Consider the following 12,032-nt stretch of genomic DNA (forward strand, 5'->3'; position numbering starts at 1 on the left):
CTAATAAGTGGATATTAACCTAGATAACTGGAATACCCAAAACATAATCCACACATCAAATGAGGTACAAGAAGAAAGGAGGAGTGGCCCCTGGTTCTGGAAAGACTCAGTGAAACAGTATTCAGCAAAACCAGAACGGGGAAGTGGGAAGGGGTGGGTGGGAGGACAGGGGAAGAGAAGGGGGCTTACGGGACTTTCGGGGAGTGGGGGGGCTAGAAAAGGGAAATCATTTGAAATGTAAATAAATTATATCGAATAAAAAAACTGATCAGACAAAAAAAATAAAAATAAATAAAAATAAAAATAAATAAAAAAAAAAAAAAGGAAGGAGGGAAACTCAGTTGTGGTATGGTGCTAACTGTGATAGCAAAATACCTGTTTTGAACTACTTCTTATCCATATTAAACTTGAAACCTGACCAAAACATAGGAATTAAAATGACTTGTAACATATTGAGCTTATAGTGCACAGTTATGCTCACCATAAAACCATCAAACTTCAGAATTTCAAATACTGTTTCCACTGACTGTGCCCCACTTTTCAAACCATCATAAAACTAAAACATATCAATTCAAAAATCAACTGTCCAGAGGTGCAAGGGTGGACAAGATGTAGAACTCTCAGCTCCTCCACTAGTATGTCGGCCTGCATTGCTGCCACATTTCCTGACATGATGATAGTGAACTGAACCTTTGAAACAATAAACCAGGTGATGGATCAAAAGTCCTCCTGATACACATGTAATTCACAAGATGTTCATTAATATCTAAGTCAGACTATCAAGAAGTAGGCTATACTTGAAGACTAACTGGTATGGAAGGATTATACATCCATCAAGTGCTTCTGAGGTGTGGAAAAGTCAACTGACATCATGCACACCAGGAGTAGATGTTGAGAATGTGGCCTTACATTTGAAGGAATAAGAAGCCAAGTGTTTCTGTGCACATACTAGCATAGGTATTTAGGAAAGTTAATACAGCTGCAGGGTACAGGTTTAAGAGGGGTCAACACCATCCAGTGATGGAGAAGCCAACTAAGAGATAACTTAGGTCTTCTACAGTTAAAAGATTTAATTTATTTTCCATAGTACCAAGTCAGAGGGGAAAAAGAGAAAAACTATTGAAAATCACTTTTCTGACTTTGACCTTTCAAAGGCCATAAAGTTTAGGGTTCTTTTTCCCTCATAATTTTTGAGGCATATGCTACTATTTTTCATCAAGTAGGCTATAAACATGACAATTTGTACAGGCACAGCTGATTTACCCATCATGGCAATAAAAGTCCATATAAAACCATCCCAGTCTGTCAAACAACCCATTGTCTTCAATGTGTGTTGCCCAGTTTTTTACAACTGACCTAACTAGAGTGTAATTTCCATATGTCCCAGCCAGACCCATGTGAAAGAACAGAGAGAAGTCACTTCTCGTCCAAGGCTAGTGCAGAAACTCTTCCAACTATGTCTTCAATGTATACCCAAAAGTCCAGCATAGGTCCTGTTCTGCTGTCTATATACTCTGAATTTTTGCACCCTTCCCACCTTTTCCTTGCATCCCACACATCCTATTCTCTAGGTTTCTAATGTGAGAAGAACTAGAATACAGAAGATTCCTTCCTGGGTGAATTTATTCTTCCTGGGAGATCAAAAACAGATATTCTATCTGTAAGAAGATGCCTCACTGAGAGACTGCTGTTCTTGTAGATCCTACAAGCATTCACAACAGAAATATTCCCCCTAATCTGCTGTGATCCAATCCCAAGCCACAGCCACTAGAATGGCTGAAGAATTTTAAATAAAATAATTCATATATATGTATATATATATATATATATATATATATATATATATTCATATATATATATATGCTATCCATGTAAACAAAAGGCCATAGGATCAGAATGACACCAATCTCACTTACAAAATTATTATATTTACCACTCCTTTGTGAAGCTTTGTAAAGAAAAATCACTTAATTCTATGCCTTAATAATGAGGAAATACAAAAAAAAAAGGGTGCCACTGGAATATTAAAGGAAAACAGTGGATTTATCAAAATGTCCAAGAAGGTAAAGGCTTTTGTCAAACAAGAGTTGACATAAGTCTAACATGCAAGACCACATGAAAGTGGAAGGAAAGAAATGATTCTGCAAAGTTATCCACTGACCATCAAGAATGCACATGTGTGCACACAAACACACATACATACATACACACAAAATTTTTTTGAAAAATTAAGGAAAACAGTTCATTAAATATGCTTTCCTGAAAAGGTCCTGTGGGACCTGAAAAGGTCCTGTTAGTCCTAACTAACCTGCCTGAGAGTCATTCAGTTAAACAAGCAGAAGTCACACAAGACCCACTGTTAATGTGGGAAGAAGCTTCTGAATGACTCTCGCTGATGGTCGCCCCACCCCCTGCTTCTTGTGCAGGGGCTAGACCTATGGGTTCACATTAACAAACAAAATGTAATAAAGTAATCCTATCACTCAGAAGATCAGGTTGCAAAGACTCGGGCTTCTGTCCTGCTAATTTCTCTTGCTCTCCAACTTACTGACTCAAACAGAAGTGGCTGACATCTTGAAAATTACTGTTTGAAAAGCCAACTGCCAGCACAGAATGAGTCCTGTCATGAGCTGGACTAGGGTTAAGGTTAGGGTAAGGGTTAGGGGGTAGGGATAAGGGTAGGGATAGGGCTAAGGCTAGGACTAGGGCTAGGGGTAGGGCTAGGGGTAGGGGTAGGGGTAGGGGTTTGGTTAGGGGTAGGGTTAGGGTTAGGGTGAGTGGGCTGTAAAGCATTGGGTGACACAATCCCTGGCCTCACTGGAGCTGCAAACACTGCAAGGTCCAGACTGCTCTTCAGTTCTTGTTCCACAAACATAAAGTACAATATGTATTATGTGAACCAACCTACTGTGTGGTAATTTTCAGGGAGTTGTGGATAACTAATGTAACTGAGAGTGAACTGTGTGTATAGAAAGGGGAAAATAATGAAGGAGATTTTGATTCTTGCAAGTGATGGTTTATAGTTAACTATGTTCTCCAGGAGTCTTTGATTAAAGGTCTCTGCCTTGTAGAAAAACAAGGAAAAAATTTATGGAATGAAAGCAGATTATAGAACAGGCCACTCTACTTTTTAAAAAAGAAATGTATTAGCATCATCTTCTTTTATACATGATTATTCATAAATAATTCATAGATCTATAAGATCTCTTTTACTAAGGTAAAATCCTGATAGGTATATGATACATACCTTCAAAATTACCAAATGTCACCTATAAACCACAGCTAGTTATTTGATCTTCTCTTCATGGAATGTGTGGCATGCTTCTTTACTCAAAAATTGTGTGGAGTTTATGTTAACACAGAAAAATAACATTTTACTCTTTGTCATATATATCCAAACACAAATATTTTTTAAACAACTCGGAGGCTGGTGAGATGGCTCAGTGGTTAAGATCACTTGTTGCTATGGATCTAGGTTCAATTCCCAGCACTCACATACTGGTGTTCAACCATCAATAACTCTAGTTTCAGAGGATCCAACACCATCTTCTGAGCTCTGCAGGCACCAGACATACATGGGGTATAAAAACATACATGTGGGGAGGCAGCTGCAGCAGAGGGAGCCGAGGCAATCCGCCCTCCCTGCTCACACTCTCTCCCCTTTGCCTGAACACTTGCACCCAGCCAGGCCAGAGATGTCCGTGGAAAGCCTCCAGTACCCAGGCCTACAGATATCATATCTATAGTAAAGTATTGTCAGTACTTGACAATAAACAGGTAAATAAATTGTGTCAGATGGAGAGTCAATTGATGTCTAAGTCTGGAAATGGTGTTAAGTTATTTATAAATTGAGCGGCGGCAGCAGCAGCAGCGGTGGCGGCAGCTGGTCCAGCAGAAGGGCCATCAGCAGTGGAACCAAGAAGCCACATCAGAACTCTGCCTCCCGCCAGTCAATTACAAGAGTCTCTCTGACATCTTGGATCTCGGGCACCAGAGAGAGCAGACAGACTGAGGTACACAAATATAACCCAAGGCCAACATCGCGGGCGTCTAAGCCTGATGGGCATTGGCCTGCACCCAGGCCCTGGGCTGTTGGGGGGGGGGGGGGCATCGGTGTGCGAACCAGGCCAGGAGGTTGATTGCCCGGCCAGCGCACACTCCGCCATTTTGACTACAGGACGCCAGAGAGTCCTAGCAGGCAAAGTCAGCTAAGAGTCATAGCCCGAGGCAAACATAGCAAGGGGTCTAAGACGGACAGGCCTCGGACTGACCCCAGGCCCTGGGCTGCTCCGTGGGCCATCTGTATGCCAACCCAGCCATGAGGTTGTTAGCCCAGCAGACTCTCCCTGCGCTTTCAGGGAGCACACGCACACAGCCATCCTGGCCACCTGACAGAATCAATTAACACTCATAGCCCAAGGGGAACTTTGCTTGGGCCTTAGCCTGCCAGGCTTTTGCCTAGACTCAGGGACGCAGCAGATAGGCTAGCCTTGTGTGCACCAACCTAGTTGGGAGATAGGCTGCCCAGCAGATTGACCAGCACTCAGAAAAGGTTCCGCAGCAGCATAGACCATCAGCATTCACTGAAGGAGCAAACGGGCACCCCCAGGTTCACACAGACAACCTGGGGCAAGGCACACTAGGGCTGCAGGGACATCCAAGAGGAGGGCAGCGCATTAGCAATCTGTAACAGGGGAAACCCAGCCATCCAGTGTTGCAGAAATAGCCATATAGCCTCACAGGAGGCACAAATACCAGCCAGAGACAAGACCAACTAATACCAGAAATAACAAGATGGCAAAGGGCAAAAGCAGGAACGCTACTAACAGAAACCTAGGCAATATAGCAGCATCTGAACCAAACTCTCCAACATCAGCAAGCCCTGATTATGCAAAAACACCAGAAAAACAAGATTTGGATTTAAAATCACTGTTCATGATGCTGCTAGAAGAACACAAAAAGGACATAAATGAATCTCTTAAAGAAATACAGGGGAACATGAATAAGCTAGAAAGACGATTAATGGAAACACAAAAATCACTTAAAGAAATTCAGGAGAATAAGGCTCAAGAGATAGAAGCCAATAAAGAAGAAACACACACACACAAAAAAAAAACCTTAAAGAAATGCAGGAGAAAGTGAGTCAAACAGCAGAAGTCAAGAAAGAGGAAACACAAAAGTCTCTTAAAGAATTACAGGAAAACACAAACAAGCAAGTAAAGGAGCTAAGCAAAACCATCCAGGATCTAAAATCAGAAGTAGAAACAACTAAGAAATCACAAAGGGAGACAACTTTGGAGATAGAAAACCTTGAGAAGAAATCAGGGGCCATAGATGCAAATATCAACAACAGAATACAAGAGATGGAAGAAAGAATCTCAGATGCCGAAGATACCATAGAAACCATTGACTCAACAGTCAAAGAAAATGCAAAATGCAAAAAGTTTGTATCCCAGAACATCCAGGAAATCCAGGACACAATGAGAAGACCAAACCTAAGGATTATAGGTATAGATGAGAGTGAAGATTTACAACTGAAAGGGCCAGCAAATATCTTCAACAAAATTATGGAAGAAAACTTTCCCAACTTAAAGAGAGAGATGCCCATGAATATACAAGAAGCCTACAGAACTCCAAACAGACTGGACCTGAGCAGAAATACCTCTCGTCACATAATAATCAAAACCCCAAATGTACTAAACAAAGAAAGAATATTAAAGGCAGTAAGAGAGATAGGCCAAGTAACATATAAAGGAAGACCTATCAGAATCACACCAGACTTCTCACCAGAGACCATGAAAGCTAGAAGATCCTGGGCAGATCTCATGCAGACTCTAAGAGAACAAAAATGTCAGCCAAGACTACTATACCCAGCAAAACTCTCAATTTCAATAGATGGAGAAACCAAGATATTCCATGACAAAACCAAATTTACACAATATCTTTCTACAAACCCATCTCTACAAAGAATGATAGGAGGAAAACTCCAATCCAAGGAGGGAAACGACACCCTGGAAAAAGCAAGATAGTTACCTTCTTTCATCAAACCCAAAAGAAGATAATCACTCAAATATAATAATAACATCAAAAATGACAGGAAGTAATAATCACTACTCCTTAAAATCTCTTAACGTCAATGGACTCAACTCCCCAATAAAAAGACATAGACTAACAGACTGGATAAGGAAACAAGACCCTACATTTTGCTGCATACAGGAAACACACCTCATTGTCAAAGACAAAAACCACCTTAGAGTAAAAGGCTGGAAGACAATTTTACAAGCCAATGGTCTCAGGAAATGAGCCGGAGTAGCCATTCTAATATCAGATAAAATTGATTTTCAACCTAAAGTCATCAAAAGAGATACAGAAGGGCACTTCTTGCTGGTCAAAGGAAAAATCCACCAAGAAGAACTTTCAATTCTGAACATCTATGCACTAAATGCAAGGGCACCCTCATTCGTAAAAGAAACTTTATTAAAGCTCAAAACACACATTTCACCCAACACAATTATTGTGGGTGACTTCAACACTCCACTCTCCTAAATGGACCGATCAGGAAAACAGAAACTAAACAGGGACACAATAAAACTAATTGAATCTTTGGACCAATTGAACTTGACTGATATTTATAGAGCATTCCACCCTAAAACAAAAGAATATACCTTTTTCTCAGCACCTCATGGTACCTTCTCCAAAATCGACCATATAATTGGTCACAAGGCAATCCTCAACAAATATAAAAAGATCGAACTAATTCCATGCCTCCTATCAAATCACTATGGGGTAAGAGTGGTCTTCAATGGCAACAAAAAATGACAGAAGGCCCACATAGACATGGAGGTTGAACAATAATCTACTCAATGACACCTTGACCAAAGAAGAAATAAAGAAAGAAATCAGAGACTTTCTAGAATTTAATGAAAATGAAGGCACAACATACCCAAATCTTTGGGACACAATGAAAGCAGTGCTAAGAGGAAAACTCATAGCCCTGAGTGCCTCCAAAAAGAAAATGAAGAGTGCATAAGTTATCATCTTAAGGACACAACTGAAAGCCCTGGAACAAAAAGAAGCCAATTCACCCAGGAGGAGTAGAAGACAGGAAATCATCAAACTCAGGGCTGAAACCACTCAAGTAGAAACAAAGAGAACCATACAAAAAATCAATGAATCCAGAAGCTGGTTTTTTGAGAAAAATCAACAAGATAGATAGACCCTTAGCCAGACTGACCAAAGGGCAGAGAGAAAGTATCCAAATTAACAAAATTAGAAATGAAAAGGGGGATATAATAACAGAAACTGAGGAAATTTAAAAAATCATCAGATCCTACTACAAAAGCCTATACTCATCACAACTGGAGAATCTGGAAGAAATGGACAATTTCCTTGACAGATACCAAATACCAAAATTAAATCAGGACCAAATAGATCATCTAAACAGTCCCATAACCCCTAAACAAATAGAAGGGGTCATAGAAAGCCTTCCAACCAAAAAAGCCCAGGACCAGATGGCTTCAGTGCAGAATTCTATCAGACCTTCAAACTCTTCCACAAAACACCAATACTCTTCAAACTATTCCACAAAATAGAAACAGAAGGAAGCCTACCCAATTCCTTCTTTGAAGCCACAAAGCTGATACCAAAACCACACAAAGATCCAACAAAGAAAGAGAACTTCAGGCCAATTTCCCTTATGAACATCAATGGAAAATTACTCAATAAAATTCTTGCCAACCGAATCCAAGAACACATCAAAACGATCATCCACCATGATCAAGTAGGCTTTATCCCAGGGATGCAGGGTTGGTTCAATATACGGAAATCCATCAATGTAATCCACTACATAAACAAACTCAAAGAAAAAAACCACATGGTCATTTCATTGGATGCTGAAAAAACATTTGACAAAATTCAGCATCCTTTCATGCTTAAAGTCTTGGAAAGAACAGGAATTCAAGGCCCATACCTAAACATAGTAAAAGCAATATACAGCAAACCGGTAGCCAACATCAAACTAAATGGAGAGAAACTTGAAGCAATCCCACTAAAATCAGGGACTAGACAGGGCTGCCCCCTTTCTCCTTATCTTTTCAATATTGTGCTTGAGGTACTAGCTCGGGCGATTAGACAACATAAGGAGGTCGAAGGGATACAAATTGGAAAGGAAGAAGTCAAACTATCATTATTTGCAGATGATATGATAGTCTACCTAAGTGACTCAAAAAACTCCACTAGAGAACTCCTACAGCTGATAAACAACTTCAGCAAAGTGGCAGGTTATAAAATCAACTCAAGCAAATCAGTAGCCTTCCTATACTCAAAGGATAAGCAGGCTGAAAAAGAAATTAGGGAAAGGACACCCTTCACAATAGCCACAAACAGTACAAAGTACCTTGGGGTGACTCTTACCAAACATCTGAAAGATCTATATGACAAGAACTTCAAGACTCTGAAGAAAGAAATAGAGGAAGACCTCAAAAAATGGAAAAACCTCCCATTCTCATGAATCGGCAGGATTAATATAGTTAAAATGGCCATTTTTGCCAAAAGCAATATACAGATTCAACGCAATACCCATCAAAATCCCAACTCAATTCTTCATAGAGTTAGAAAGAGCAATCCTCAAATTCATCTGGAATAACAAAAAACCCAGGATAGCTAAAACTATTCTTCAACAACAAAAGAAATTCTGGAGGAATCAGTATCCCTGACCTCAAGCAATATTACGGAGCAATAGTGTTAAAAACTGCATGGTATTGGTACAGTGACAGGCAGGCAGATCAATGGAACAGGATTGAAGATCCAGAAATGAACCCACACACCTATGGCCACTTGATCCTCGACAAAGGAGCTGAAAACATCCAATGGAAAAAAAGATAGCCTTTTCAACAAATGGTGCTGGTTCAACTGGAGGTCAGCATGCAGAAGAATGTGAATTGATGTGCTCCCTTCAGCAGCACATATACTAAAATTGGAACGATACAGAGATTAGCATGGCCCCTGCGCAAGGATGACACGCAAATTTGTGAAGCGTTCCATATTTTTTAAGAGAACACAAATGCCAGCCAAAACTACTATATCCAGCAAAACTCTCAATCACCATAGATGGAGAAACTAAGATATTCCATGACAAAAACAAGTTTACCCAATATCTATCCACAAACCCAGTCCTACAAAGGATAATAGGAGGAAAACACCAATACAAGGAGGGAAACTTCACCCTGGAAAAAGCAAGATAGTAACCTTTCATCAAACCCAAAAGAAGTTAACCAATCAAATTTAAAAAATAACGTCAAAAATGACAGAAAGTAACAATCACTATTCCTTAATATCTCTTAACATCAATGGACTCAATGCCCCAATAAAAAGACATAGACTAACTGACTGGATACATAAACAGGACCCTACATTTTGCTGCTTACAGGAAACACACCTAAGGGTCAAAGACAAACACTACCTTAGAGTAAAAGGCTAGAAGACAATTTTACAAGCAAATGGTCTCAAGAAACAAGCTGGAGTAGCCATTTTAATATCAGATAAAATTGACTTTCAACCCAAAGTCATCAAAAGAGACCCTGAGGGACACTTCTTGCTGGTCAAAGGAAAAATACAACAAGAAGAACTCTCAATCCTGAACATCTATGCTCCAAATGCAAGGGCACCCTCATTCATAAAAGAAACTTTATTAAAGCTCAAAGCACACATTGCACCTAACACAATAATTGTGGGTGACGTCAACACTGCACTTTCCTCAATGGACTGATCAGGAAAACAGAAACTAAACAGGGACATAATGAAATTAATTGAAGCTTTGAACCAATTAGATTTAACAGATATATATAGAATATTCTATCCTAAAGCAAAAGAATATACCTTTTTCTCAGCACCTCATGGTACCTTCTCCAAAATCGACCATATAATTGGTCACAAGACAGACCTCAACAAATATAAGAAGATCGAACTAATCCCATGTCTCCTATCAGATCATTATGGAGTAAAAGTGGTCTTCAATAGCAACGAAAACAACAGAAAACCCACATACACGTGGAAATTGAACAATATTCTACTCAATGATACATTGGTCAAGGAAGAAATAAAGAAAGAAATTAAAGACTTTTTAGAACACAATGAAAATGAAGACACAACATACCCAAATCTATGGGACACAATGAAAGCAGTGCTAAGAGGAAAACTCATAGCCCTGAGTGCCTCCAAAAAGAAAATGGAGAGAGCATACATTACCAGCTTAATGACACACCTGAAAGCCCTGGAACAAAAAGAAGCTATTTCACCCAGGAGGAGTAGAAGGCAGGAAATCATCAAACTCAGGGCTGAAATCAATCAAGTAGAAACAAAGAGAACCATACAAAGAATCAACAAAACCAGGAGCTGGTTCTTTGAGAAAATCAACAAGATAGATAAACCCTTAACCAGACTGACCAAAGGGCACAGAGAAAGTATCCAAATTAACAAACTTAGAAATGAAAAGGGAGATATAACAACAGAAACTGAGGAAATCCAAAAAATCATCAGATACTACTACAAGAGCCTGTACTCAACACAACTGGAGAACCTGGAGGAAATGGACAATTTCCTTGACAGATACCAAATACCAAAATTAAATCAGGAACAAAGAGATCATCTAAACAGTCCCATAATGCCTAAAGAAATTGAAGGAGTCATAGAAAGTCTTCCAACCAAAAAAAGCACAGGACCAGATGGTTTCAGTGCAGAATTCTATCAGACCTTCAAAGAAGAGTTAACACCAATACTCTTCAAATTATTCCACAAAATAGAAACAGAAGGAACACTACCCAATTCCTTCTATGAAGCCACAATTACACTGATACCAAAACCACACAAAGATCCAACAAAGAAAGAGAACTTCAGACCAATTTCCCTTATGAACATCGATGCAAAAATACTCAATAAAATTCTTGCCAACCGAATCCAAGAACACATCAAAACGATCATCCTCCATGATCAAGTAGGATTTATCCCAGGAATGCAGGGTTGGTTCAATATATGGAAATCCATCAATGCAATCCACTACATAAACAAACTCAAAGAACAAAACCACATGGTCATTTCATTGGATGCTGAAAAAGCATTTGACAAAATTCAGCATCCTTTCATGCTTAAAGTCTTGGAAAGAACAGGAATTCAAGGCCCATACCTAAACATAGTAAAAACAATATACAGCAAACCGGTAGCCAGCATCAAACTAAATGGAGAGAAACTTGAAGCAATCCCACTAAAATCAGGGACTAGACAGGGCTGCCCCCTTTCTCCTTATCTTTTCAATATTGTACTTGAGGTACTAGCTCAGGCAATTCGACAACATAAGGAGGTCAAAGGGATACAAATTGGAAAGGAAGAAGTCAAACTATCATTATTTGCAGATGACATGATAGTCTACCTAAGTGACCCAAAAAACTCCACTAGAGAACTCCTACAGCTGATAAACAACTTCAGCAAAGTGGCAGGTTATAAAATCAACTCAAGCAAATCACTGGCCTTCCTATACTCAAAGGATAAGCAGGCTGAGAAAGAAATTAGGGAAATGACCCCCTTCACAATAGCCACAAATAATATAAAGTATCTTGGGGTGACTCTTACCAAACATGTGAAAGATCTGTATGACAAGAACTTCAAGACTCTGAAGAAGGAAATGGAAGAAGACCTCAAAAAATGGGAAAACCTCCCATGCTCATGGATCGGTAGAATCAATATAGTTAAAATGGCCATTTTGCCAAAAGTAATCTACAGATTCAATGCAATACCCATCAAAATCCCAACTCAATTCTTCACAGAGTTAGAAAGAGCAATTATCAAATTCATCTGGAATAACAAAAAACCCAGGATAGCTAAAACTATTCTCAGCAACAAAAGAAATTCTGGGGGAATCAGTATTCCCTGACCTCAAGCAATACTACAGAGCAATAGTGTTAAAAACTGCATGGTATTGGTACAGTGACAGGCAGGAGGATCAATGGAACAGGATTGAAGATCCAGAAATGAACCCACAC

At 39.5% G+C, this 12,032-nt stretch overlaps 1 non-coding gene across 1 annotated transcript; it reads left to right on the top strand.

The window, feature by feature from the left end:
* Window positions 1-8,944: 8,944 nt before the first annotated feature.
* Window positions 8,945-9,048, top strand: LOC127690235 (U6 spliceosomal RNA). Its single transcript, XR_007978976.1, has one exon. It is a non-coding gene; the product is annotated as a U6 spliceosomal RNA (small nuclear RNA).
* The last annotated feature ends 2,984 nt before the right edge of the window (window positions 9,049-12,032 follow it).

This window comes from Apodemus sylvaticus, chromosome 7 (genome assembly GCF_947179515.1).
Source record: "Apodemus sylvaticus chromosome 7, mApoSyl1.1, whole genome shotgun sequence".
Taxonomy (NCBI): domain Eukaryota; kingdom Metazoa; phylum Chordata; class Mammalia; order Rodentia; family Muridae; genus Apodemus; species Apodemus sylvaticus.